Source organism: Centropristis striata, chromosome 10 (genome assembly GCF_030273125.1).
Source record: "Centropristis striata isolate RG_2023a ecotype Rhode Island chromosome 10, C.striata_1.0, whole genome shotgun sequence".
Taxonomy (NCBI): Eukaryota; Metazoa; Chordata; class Actinopteri; order Perciformes; family Serranidae; genus Centropristis; species Centropristis striata.
In genome coordinates, this window is record NC_081526.1 from 14,256,925 (window position 1) to 14,268,977 (window position 12,053).

A 12,053-nucleotide genomic window follows, 5' to 3' on the forward strand; every position below is an offset into this window, starting at 1 on the left:
GTTTTATTTCTTTCTCTTTCTTCCTCTTGTCTGTCCTCATCCCCCTCGTCCTAACAGAGGCACTCGTTGAGACGGCCTGATTACCACAGTCAGATCCAGAAATGTGTGTGTGTGCGCGCACATGCATGTGTATATGAATGAGCTTGCCGTTTTTTCACCCACTATAAAACCAGTCAGTTTATCGAGGCAGACTCCTGCCCAACTGAGCATGTAAACCCTAATTGGGAAATGCTTTAAATAATTTCTAATTAGTACAAGTGTGGTAATAATTGGCTGGGTAATCTGAGGATTAATTAGTGGTGTGTGTATGTGTGAGTGAGTGACTGTGAATGAGTGCATGCATGTGTGCTCAGTGAGCACGTGTGTGTGGGTCAGTGTGTATGTGTGCATGCTCCATGTGTGTCTGCGTGCTCGCGGACACACTCAGCCGGGCCTGGACGAGCGGCTGAATAGACCCCAGGTTCTGCAGCTTGCTAATGGAATCCTGCCCACTCAAGGAGGTCTGTGGAGGAGGGAGGCCAAGACAGAAGCAGCTTTGTTGGCCAAGTTGTACCGTGGGTGGCCCCCCTGCCTGCAGACCCTCATTTGTATCACGGTGGGCATCCACCCCCTCTCTTATGACCCCCACCTTATTTAACAGCTAACCTCGCCTCCACCTCCCCTTCACCTCGCCCAGCCGCCCCAGCTCCAGGCCCCCTCCCTCATCGTGCACACTGCTCTCATCTTCTTTCTTTGGCTAAATGACACTTTTTATTTTCTTTGACCCAATATGCTCCCCAGCCCGGCTGCTGCCCCCACCCCCTCCACCCCCCACTCTACCTAGACGTATTCTTCTCCCACTTTCTCCTCTCCTCAGCCATGCTCACCCTCTTTTACCCACCTCCACATTTCCCTCTTCCCATCTTCCTGTGGAGGAGAGGGCGAGCTAGCGCCGGGCTCTTGAGTTGTGTACTTCCACCTGGTCTACCCTCTAATTACTGCATCCTTTCTTTTGAGAAAAGAAATGGAGGAAAAAAAAGAAGGAAATGAAGAGCAAGAAGAGTACAACCACTTGTTGCTCCAATCATTGCTTTTATAACACTCCCTATTGAATTGCTCTCATTGAGCGACAAGAACATAAGCTTTTATGGTTTCATTGGATTAGGAATTTATATTTCCCAAAAAGCTTTACTCTGAAAACATTTAAAGCTCTGTATCAGGGAGGATCTCATTGTCGTCCTTTCTTATTCCCCTTATTTTATATTAAGTCTCCACTCCTAACCTATTGGAAGTTTCATCTCAGCACTCTTATTGTAAAGCTCTCTCCCTCCCACTCTGTCACCTCCCGCCTCCCTTCTCTCACTGTCTCTATCTGTGTGACAGATGGCTGTCAAGGCCTTGCAAATGGGAAGCGGTAAGCAAGTAAACAAACAAGCCGCGATCAATATGGTAGACTAATTGAACAATGACACAGACAATTTTGCTGATGCCTGCTCTTAGTCATTTGTTGGTCTATACGGCTCTCGCCAAGCTTGAAAAGTGCGACTGGCAGGCAAGGCCGGCTTGAATCAAATGCGTGTTAGTAGCTACAAAGCAGCGTCACTCACAAACAATGTGATTGCAATTCATAATACTAATTCATACATATTTATTAATTTATAGATAAGGAACCAAAAGGCGGATACATTCACAAATAAGACAAGGTTAAGTTGTTGTTATTTTCTTATCCTTCTGTGAATGTTTTTTCCTTTTCACATGTGTGATTTTATTTGTTTTGTTGAGTATTATAGTGAGATTTGGGGCAGGCGGTGTGACATTATAATTTATTGACTTTACAATAAATGATTTTTTTTACTGCAAGACTGACAGGTCGGACAAAATAATGGCAATTTGTTATTGATTCTTTTGAGAAGTACTGATTTTTATTTATTTATTTATATCTTCCCTCTCTCGGCATCTTACTGTGTTTTATGGTGTTTCTGTGACTGATAACTCACAGATTCGGCTAATGGTGCTTACAGGTGCTTATCAGTCCTTTGCTAATCTGGTCAGTGACATACATTTACAGAGGCTGTAGATTTATTGCAGCTGAACCTCCTTCCAATGCTAACATGCATACGGGGAGGATGTGGGTTTTCACAGTGGGTTTTATAACTGTCCCATTTTCTCAGTGATGCATACTCAAACCATGAGGCTAGTCTGGGTGCCTGGCCCATTCTCTGACATTTACTGGGCTGGTACAAGGACGTACCCTTTCCCTTCCCCTCCTCTTCCTACCATTCCTCCCAGTTAATCAGACTGGTGTGAAAAGGAGGCTGATAAGCCCATTGTCTGGCTGACAATGTCTTGGTGATAGGCCCGTAGTGGCCAACTGGATGGTGCTCTCCTCCTGCATCAACCCATCCCGTATTTCCTTGCCCTGAACCCCTCTTTCCTCACCCCTCCTCTCTCCTCACCCCTTTATCAACCCTTCTTCACCCTTTTCTCAAAACTCTCTTACCCCCCCCGGCCCTTCGCCTTTGCCATCCCTGCACCTCTCCCCTTCCGCGGCCCTGTGCTATCCCTCCCTGACCCCTCTCCTCTCTCCCCTCTCCGCTCACCCTGCTCTTTCCTCTCCTCCATTGAGCGGCGCAGAGCCACCAGAGGGAACTCATTAGTGCACTGCTCCCAGGTTAATTGGCTAACTCAAAGAAAAGGACTGAGAAAGAAGAAATGAATGAGAAGAACACCCACTCTGTCCAGGGAGAAAAGGGAATCGACCTGTGTGTTTCTCACGCTGGCAGCTCCTCTAAACAGTGATGCAGCTGCTGTCAGGCCAGATGTGATCTTCTACCACTGATTAGCGCTGCAGTCCTGTTAACTGTGCATGCAGAGAGGGCAAGGCCTTGGCCCCTATTGTTGGATTTATCTACCATGGAACTATGCAACAAATCTGTAAGGCGCCCCATGTGACAGGTTCATATTTCTCTAAGAAAGGAAAAACGATAACATCAAGCTGAATTGAAAGTGTTATCCGTCTGCTATCTGGATGAGTCTATGCAGAGATGGTGGCTGCGGACTTGTGTGCACGTCCATGCGTGCACATGTCCACGAGAGACTCACCACAGTGTGCTTCAGCGCCCCAGAGGGCACGCCAAGGCCCTCCATGTCCTAAGAAACAGAGGGAAATGACTCTTGAGGGAGTGTGTTAGAGGAGTGGTGCTCATGACAATACCAGAAGTGTGTGAGTGGAGTCTGGAGTGCTGTCCACTCTTTAATTAACCACACTGATTCTTGTCACCTCGGGCAACCAGCACATGGCGACCAGAAAACGACGGGCCTCACAATGTCAAAACAATAATAAATAAATCAAGATTACATCACATTTATTCTGGCAGATTCTGGGGAAATGGTTGAAATCGTTATCACAGTAATACTGATACTCTCCAATATTTACATGTATCACTATGCAAAATCACATTTGTACACATTTTGTTAACAGCTTGCTAGGAATTATTAATTTGCACAGCAGATAATTGCTGTCAATAAACTATAATAATGACTTGTCACATAGAAACTTGAACCTGTTGCACCTAATGTTTGAAAAGACCGGAGGTAGGCCTGGGCAATTAATCAAAAATTTATCGAAACCAACATTTAGAACCTCAAACTGACATAATCTTGCCCACAACATTAATTAAAATATTTTTCCTTCCAATCCGTGACATAGAGGAGAACTCAAACACCGAGCCAACTGAGCAACTCCAAGGTTTTTACCCAAAAATGTCTGTCATTTGGGCACATTTGGGCTTTAGGGAAGATGACAATGAACAAAAATAAGTTAAATGGAGACACTGCAGAAAAACTGTAAGACTGTGACATTTTTATTTCAAGCGACGCTTTGATTTCAGTTCAAAATATTCAATAAATAACAAAATAGTTAATCTGTGTGTTATTTCTTAATTTCTTTCAAAAAAACAAAGACATGCACTTTTCCATTAGAAAAAATATCCTTTAATATTTATTAGCATATTTTCAGTAGAACAGTGAACTATGAGGCCAAAAAACATGTTCTTTCATTTATTTGTGTACAGGAGGCCAGGGATGGAACCAGCGACCTTATGACTAACTAATGCACTCTGTCACCTGAGCTTCACCCGGAGCTTCTCATCTACAGTTTGTCTTTGTCACTTTGGTACATTTCTTGAATCCTTCTTAACATTTGCAAACCAGTTATTGCATTTCTTGAAACGATTTGTACAAACAGCAAAGCTCAGTGGATTACCTGCAGCAGCCTGTAAGTTGTATAAAACCAGAAAGTCGAAATGCTTAAGCATGTTGTCAGTTTAGCAGTGTGCTCTGAAAGTATTTTCTGATGGAAACTGTGGCTGACATTTTTTGACAATGTCTGAAAATGTACAAGGCTGCACTTTTTCTGTGTGGCATATATCAATACACATCAATATCAACAGTCCAAAGTTGCACGTTACTGTATGTGGGAGACTAATTACAAGAGATTAAATTCACATTTACACCTTTACTGCTTTTTCTGCAATTTGTTGATGGACCACAGAAAAGATAAAGACAAGACTGTTTTACAGCAGTGTATAGCACAAAGGGGAAAAGGGGCCACGATAAGGAATTTAGAACTTATTTAATTGTATTTAAAACATTTTCCTTCTTTAGTCCGATCCAGGACACATTTCCAAAAGTCTAAAATAAATGTATACAAAATATGCTGACAGATTATAAGAACTGGTTCAATCACTGTGCATGTAATGATGCAATGAACTAATACTTGGATATACTTTTCAACAGAGAAAGGGCAAAATATGTGTTGATCAATATGATATAAGAAATTTATAATGTACCTTTTCAACATCAGTTACAAGTAAAATTCTGCATTCATAGTCGAGACTTCTTCAAGTATTTACGAGTTGAAGTTTTGTTAAGGAAAAGTTCCTGTCCTTCCCTGATCAGCCCCCCGAGTGCATAATGAACTCAATACTCCTGCTGGATCCATCAAAGAAAGGGTCTATATCTAAGATTTATAACATTATGTCACAAATGGACTGCACAGCCACACTTGAACTTTTAAAAGAAGCTTGGCAGGAAGACCTTGCAGTGGAAATCTCAGAAAACCAATGGACTAAGGCTCAGGACCCTGTGCGCTCTTCATCTGTATGTATCAGACATGGACTGGTGCAATTCAAGATGTTACACAGGCTTCATTTATCCAAGTTGAAACTTTCGAGGATGTTCCCTGCTGTAAACCCACTCTGTGATTGATGTGGACAGGCACCCGCCTCATTGGCACATATGTTTTGGACTTGTCCAAGCATCGGCACCTATTGGGTTAAGATATTTCAAAGTTTATCTGAGATTTTCCATGAACATATTAAACCAGACCCAGTTCTTGCAGTGTTTGGGGTTGGGTCAGCTGCCATGGAACTTTCTTTATCAAACAACCAGAAGAATGTGATTTGTTTTGTGACACTGTTAGCAAGAAGAATAATTCTGCTGAACTAGAAACAAAAAAAATCCTCCAGTCTATCAAACTTTAATGAATGATATTATGAAACATTTGCAGTTAGAAAAAATAAAATTCACCCTGAGAGGTAAGATAAATACCTTTTACCCAATATAGCAGCCATTTATGGACTATTATACCAAATATAACCCCATGAAAAATTAACAATTGTAAATTTTAGAACACTTGACACCCTCCAAGTTGTATTATTACTATTTAAATCTCCTTTTATTTGTAAACCTTATTATTACTGTTTTGGTATTTTGATTTGACTCCATCTGGGGTTTTGTTTGTTTGATTTTGTTTTTTTCTTTATTTTTTGCTTTTATTTTTCTACTATCATTCTGTTCTTTCGTGTTGATTTGAAGCATAAATCAACATGTATCTTCTTTATTTTTGTATGTGAATGAAACGAAAAAACCCCAATAAAGAGAAGTTGAAAAAAGAAAAGAAAAGAAATTTACAATGTAAGAAACTGCCGATAATTGTATATAATCATTTGCAATTTGTTCAAAAAGATGAGAACTTGCCTTTATGGTTGAGGTTGAATAAGTAGTGTTAAGAGTCTGAGTTGAGAAGTGTACCAAACTGTAACAACACATTATGGAAAAAGGGCTTGAGTTTAGTGAGGGGGGTACGGGGAGACGAAGTGCTGATGGAGGACACCGGAGGCCCGAGTAAAGAATAAACAAACGCACATCCCTTCTTCCCGTTCTCTTTCTCCTTCTCTTTATTCCTCTCATTCTCTCCGTGAGATGATAACAGGATCAGTGGTTCACTGGGCTTCAGCCAGCGTGGGGATCATTTTCATACGAGAGGGGTTGAGACTCTCTCCAGATTGGCTGCTGCACCTGACAGAGTGGGGGGGATTAGGAGCAGGGATAGCAACAGCGTTAGTCACAAGCTCATCTTTTGCCGTCTTCACTTCTCCTCTTGCTTCTGCTCTGGTTTGTTGGACATCACTCCTTGTAAACCACCACCACCTCCACCTCCACCCCCCTTCTCTCCCTCCCTCTGTCTCTCTCTCTCCCTCTCACACCACACACTAAGCTCCCCCCTTGTCTTTTCAGCTGGGAAAGAGAAAGCAAAAAGCAAGACAGGGGGGCACTGCATAGATTCGCTGCCATTGTGTGTCAATCATCCTGTGTCTGTCTGTGTGTACATGCATGTGTGTGTGTGTGAGAGAGAGAGAGAGAGAGAGAGCGAGAGCCCTTGCCTCCAGTGATTAGCTCTGTCCATGCTGGGCTCTTGCTGCTTACAGAATAATACAGTAAGGCCTTGAGGGGCACAAGGGAGAGGAGAGGAAGGTGGTCTGCCTATAGGCCTGCCGGCTCAGCGGTCAATGGTTTGTGTTATTGTGTGTGTGTATGTGTGTGTGTGTGTGTGTGTTTGTGTGATAGACAGAGAGACTGTTTGCTCATCTGTTTGTGGGAGTGTGTATTTTTGGAGCAGAGTTGCTTGGTTTTGTTAGACAACGCGTGAAATAAGTCTGAGACTCCAAGTTTAAAGACATAAAAAGAAAATACAATTAGTACAGACAGACACACACACACACACACACACACACACATTTTGGGTACTCCTTTATGGTCAGTTAGCTGCATGCGCCCTTTCTTTCTCTCTCTCTTTTTATTCTCTTGCTCTCGGTCTGCCAGACACACACACACACACACACACACACTCACACACACACTCTCTCACACACACACACACACACACACACATCTTTTTGCTCATGTCATAAGTGGGTGTGCAGAGTATCGCCTTGAGCTGCAGATGAACATGAAATAAACACAAACTAGGGTAGTGACAGTTTTAAATCGGCTTTAGATCACTATGAAAGGTAAAGGATTAGGATGCTTTTTCCAGTCCTGAGGAGATAGGACACAGTCTTGGAGCAGAGCCCACTCCTCTCAGCCCACTGCGGGCCGGGTGTCTATCTTCTAATCTTCTAAAGCACTCTTACACCATCTGCATGTAGTATGGCCTACATAGTTAGCATACAGTACGCCCGTCTATATAGACTGATTTTAAAAATGGATCTTTTGCACAATGATGGAAGAATAATTTTCTTGTGTGATATAGCCATCAATTTCACCCTGTTTTTTTAATTCTATTTCTACCACAATATAGATTACAAATTATTCACTGGAGGCTTTCTTAAATAGACACAATTCAGTCATTAAGGTTACTTGTTTTTAGTCTCTTTTTTTTTTAGTAATTTTGTGTAAACCTTTACATTTATTATATCAGAGGCAGTTAAATGTGTTTTATTTATGGCCTTGAGATCATTAAAATCCTTTATAAAATTAGTTTGAGCCATTTGTTGACTTATTTTAATATATTTGTAATACATTAAAGTTACTAATTATTTTCTTAATTTCTTACTTTTCTTCTTTGATTTTTTTTTTTTTTTTTTAATTTCAACCAATTTTGCTATAAAATGAGGACAAACAGAACTTTGAGTCATTGCTTTCATAATAAAGCAGTGCATTTAATTTATTCCCTGTTTAGTCAGTATGTGTTGCTATCTAATCGCTGTCTAATTGTGAATATATATGCTCCGGTGTAGGCCGTACACTCATCTTTTGATTACCGTGGGTTTTGTCAGCTTTTTTTCCCAACCAAATCAGGCATGAAACCGTCCCGGGAAGACGGTTTTTTTTTGTGTTTTGTTTTGTCCTTATAATGCTTTTCTTTCCGTTTCCCTTTCGAGTGCACGGAGGGAACTCGCAACAAAATCAAATTAAATTTTCCATTGAAAATGTTGCTCTTGTTATTCAGATGCTGGTTTAGGGTCTTTTGTGTGGATCTAATTATTCTCCACTATCAGGACGGTCCACAGGGTAATTAGTCACTTCTCACCAAAGTCCTCCCTGCATCCTCAGATTCTTATCACCATAACTCTGACATTTTAAAAGAGACATTTTTCTCTCTTTTATGATAGCCTGGAGTTTTTTTTCTTTTTTTCATTCCTTCGCGTTCGCTTATTTTTTAAAGCAATTTAGTGCTCCAGTATATGCGCGTAAATAGCCACTGCGCCTGCCTTTCAATTGTGTCGTGTTTGAGGGAAGAGAAGAGAGAAAAAAAACACACCGAGGACGTTGCTGCCTGTGTTGGGATCCTGTTTTGCAGACAGGCAGAAATGTTGCGCCGTGCCAATCAGAGCAGTAATGCCGCGCAGAGTTGGGAGGTGAGGAACAAGCGAAGGAGGAACAGGAGCCTGGAATCAAAAGGAGCAGATGAATAGGTGCTTTAAGGTCCGGCCGCGGCGAGAGGTCCGGTGCAGGAGGACCATTCAGCGCCTGCATGGCTCTCACTGAACTACAACACTTGCAATTGGGTTAAATTGGTAAATTTGAGTGGCTGTTACAGTCCCCACAGTGTCTGTTGCAGGAGGAACGAACATGCACGCAAAATATTTGAATAACCTCGAAATATCATAACACAAAAACGATTTAAAAGAAAGAAAGAAAATAGCCTCTGCAAACCCAGAAAGAAATGCATAAGAGTATTAAAGACATATTTTATATATCACCTTTTTATAGTTTCACTATTGTATCTTACAAAATAACATATTAACACATTAAAAATATTGAAGCCAAAAGTACTGAAATATCAGAAGGTATTAAACTGATTTACTTTTTTTTGTTTTAGAAAAAAAATAACTTTTTCTTTAAATTAGAAGCAAAGGGGTGACCATGCCTAATCACTGAGCCATTATTAGCCCACACTCCACCTTTACTTTTTATGATTTTTTTAAAATGCTCTTGAAAACAACAGAGGAGAACACATAAGAAAAAAATAAAATAAATGCTTGCAGACAAAAAATCATGTCATGCTGTGCAACAATCAGGAGCAGAGTCGATTTTCAGCAATTAAATATCAGTATGCAGGGACAGGTTTGGAGCTGAAGCAAAAATAAATACTGTAATTCTGACTACATTGGCTGCTGCAAACCTCTGCTTCTTCATTCCACAATGCTTTTCTTTTACTTCCACCTGTAGGGTGTGACCTTTGGGTGAAGGAGGGTGTACACCTCATAAAAATGCCTGAAACATCCGTGTGCTTCAAATCTAATATTCAGTCAGAGCCCTGCAGTTTGTGTTGGCTTTAAGGAAGCAGCTAAAATATGAGTCATGTCCATTTAATAATTAAAAAGAAAAAAATGATGGAGAAGGCGAGGCAGGGGAAACAGGGACACAGGAGACAGCAGCGGTCAGAGCAGCAGATCATGGTTTCAGGCTCAGTCAGACTGACAGCTGGAGCAGTGATGACTTACCAGTAATTAAGATTAAGGGACGATAACAAAAGCAGCAGAAGTGTGTGTCTGTGATGCAGCAAGTTTTGCATGTCTGTATGTGCGCCTGCACATATCAATTTATTTGTGTTGCGTACACTACCTGGCAAGTGTTGATAATATGTGATTTTGGTGGTTTTAGAAAGAGAGAATGGTTGTGATGGTGGTGGTGCCGGGGGGAGGAGGAGGGTGTTTTCTAATCAGAGTCACTGTCGTTTTGTTGTCACCTGCTCCCAGACAGACAAAGTGGCATTTCCTGACTGTTCCCATCCCCGTCTGAGTTATCTGACACCCAAAAAATACGGCTACGGGGAAGCAGGGAGACGAGGCACCACAGCCTTATCCCGGTAAGGAGATGGCTTCTTATCAGATCAGGCTAGGAAGTTTATTTTATGGAGTAAATCTGTATAGAGGGGATAAAGAAATGACACATCCCTTGCGGACACAAAGGGAGAAGGAGATTAGTCCTCCAGCAGCATATATGGCTTTAGTTCAACCTGACAGGCAGCGGATTGAAAGGTCATGAAATAATAATCCCCCTATTCTTCTGCTCTAATCCTACGAGGGTGTGTTTCACTATGGGAACGTATAGGCTGAGGCTAGGTGCTGCAGGGTGGATGTTCATTTTGTGTTGTCACTATTTAGATAGGCATCAGACACTGATTTAAATTAATTAGACTAATTATGATTGAAGAGGGATTTTTTATGATGAATGTCAGTGCCAGTACGTCTGTCTCTGATGTGTTTTTTTCTATTTTTGTAAATGTACATATGCTGAAGGTTATTTTGTGTGTGCTTTGCTTTTAAAAAAAAAAAAAAGATCAGACAGGTTGGAGGTTAAAGGGACATTACAAAAATCTCCCATCACCAGGAGCCTTTTCCAACACACACACACACATCAAGCATCAGGTGTGATGCAAACACACACTTCAACCCATTGTGTGAGTTTATGTGTGTGTCCACGCATGCACACGAGAAAGAAGGGGAGATTATGCCATTTAGGGAAGTGTGATCTAGCACGGTGAAAGTGTGTGTGTGTGTGTGTGTGTGTGTGTGTGTGTGTGTGTGTGTGTGGGCATGTGTTATGTGTTTGGAGTGTGGTGGATAGAGAGGTGAAGGGAGGGGGCAGAGTCTGCCCAACAGCCTGATAATCAAGCATCGAAAATGAGAGAGAGAAATTCAATGCAAACTAATGTGTTCCACACAATTACTCGATTAATAATTCTTATTCCATTACAGTGCCATGGAGACTCAGAGAAAGAAAGAGAGAGACGGTGGGAGAGAGAGATTTTCAGAAACAGGGAAGGAGACAAGAGAGGGACGCGGGAGGGGAGAGAAAGAGAGAGAGAGAGAGAGGGAGCGAGAGAGCACATCAGGCTAAGAGATCTGCAGTGGCTGTATATTTCCCAATGCCTAGTTAAGGCTGCAAGGCAGGGGTCAGGAAACTTAATTATAGCGTAAGTGGATAGAAACTGCAGAATGATAAAGAGAAACATGCAGGCAGATTGGAATGGCAAGGACAGGTTTAATACTATTTTCTCCTGTCTGCTTCCCTCCCACAATACAAGCCAGACCTGCAATCACACAGGGAAACAGCCCATATACCCTGTCTGACAATAACACTAATGCATATCAAAATTACATACTCGACAACTGCAAGGCATTTTGCATGGCCACTATTACTTTCCAATTTTGTGAGTTCAAGAAAATACATATCCCATGTAATGGTGATATCAGAGGAACTTATTTCCATGCAGTGTGTGTCAGAGCTTCAGATAAGCCTTCACCTGTGTTCGAACAAGAGTTATTAAACCATATCTACCCGTATGGACCAGCTGAATAAATAATGTTTTTTAATTTGTATCCCTCCCATTAATTCTTCATCTTCTCCTCTTTATTTATTTTCCTTAATATCTCAAAGTCCAGATTTTTTCCTTTTTTTTAGGAAGCCACATGTGTGTCTTGTAATTCCATGTGTCTTGATTTGGATTTCAAATCAGCGGGCCTCTCAATGGAGCGGCCCAATACACACCGTCCACTGTGTGAGCTCTGCAATCTATTTGCACTGTATAAGATTTGCATATCTGCAGCTCATGAAGCAAGGCTTTAATTTCCTCCTGCTGGAGATAAACATCACCTTGTTGGAGCAGATGGGTGGAGGCAGGATGGGGTCAATGAAGAAGAAGCAGGACAATGGCATTGGTTCAGGCGCTGAATGGGCAGAAGTAATAAAATTGCACAATTTCCATACGCTAGCCAATTCTT

At 41.6% G+C, this 12,053-nt stretch overlaps 1 protein-coding gene across 3 annotated transcripts in view; it reads left to right on the forward strand.

The window, feature by feature from the left end:
- sox1a (SRY-box transcription factor 1a) overlaps nucleotides 1-12,053 on the forward strand; it is a 97,895-nt gene that overhangs the window by 27,266 nt on the left and 58,576 nt on the right. For 2 of the 3 annotated variants that reach the window (XR_009395011.1, XR_009395012.1), the window contains exon 3: nucleotides 10,026-10,135. The exons of the other annotated variant lie outside the window; for it this stretch is intronic. The gene's annotated coding sequence lies outside the window, so the exon portion shown is untranslated. The remainder of the gene's footprint in view (nucleotides 1-10,025; nucleotides 10,136-12,053) is intronic. 3 annotated transcript variants of the gene reach the window in all.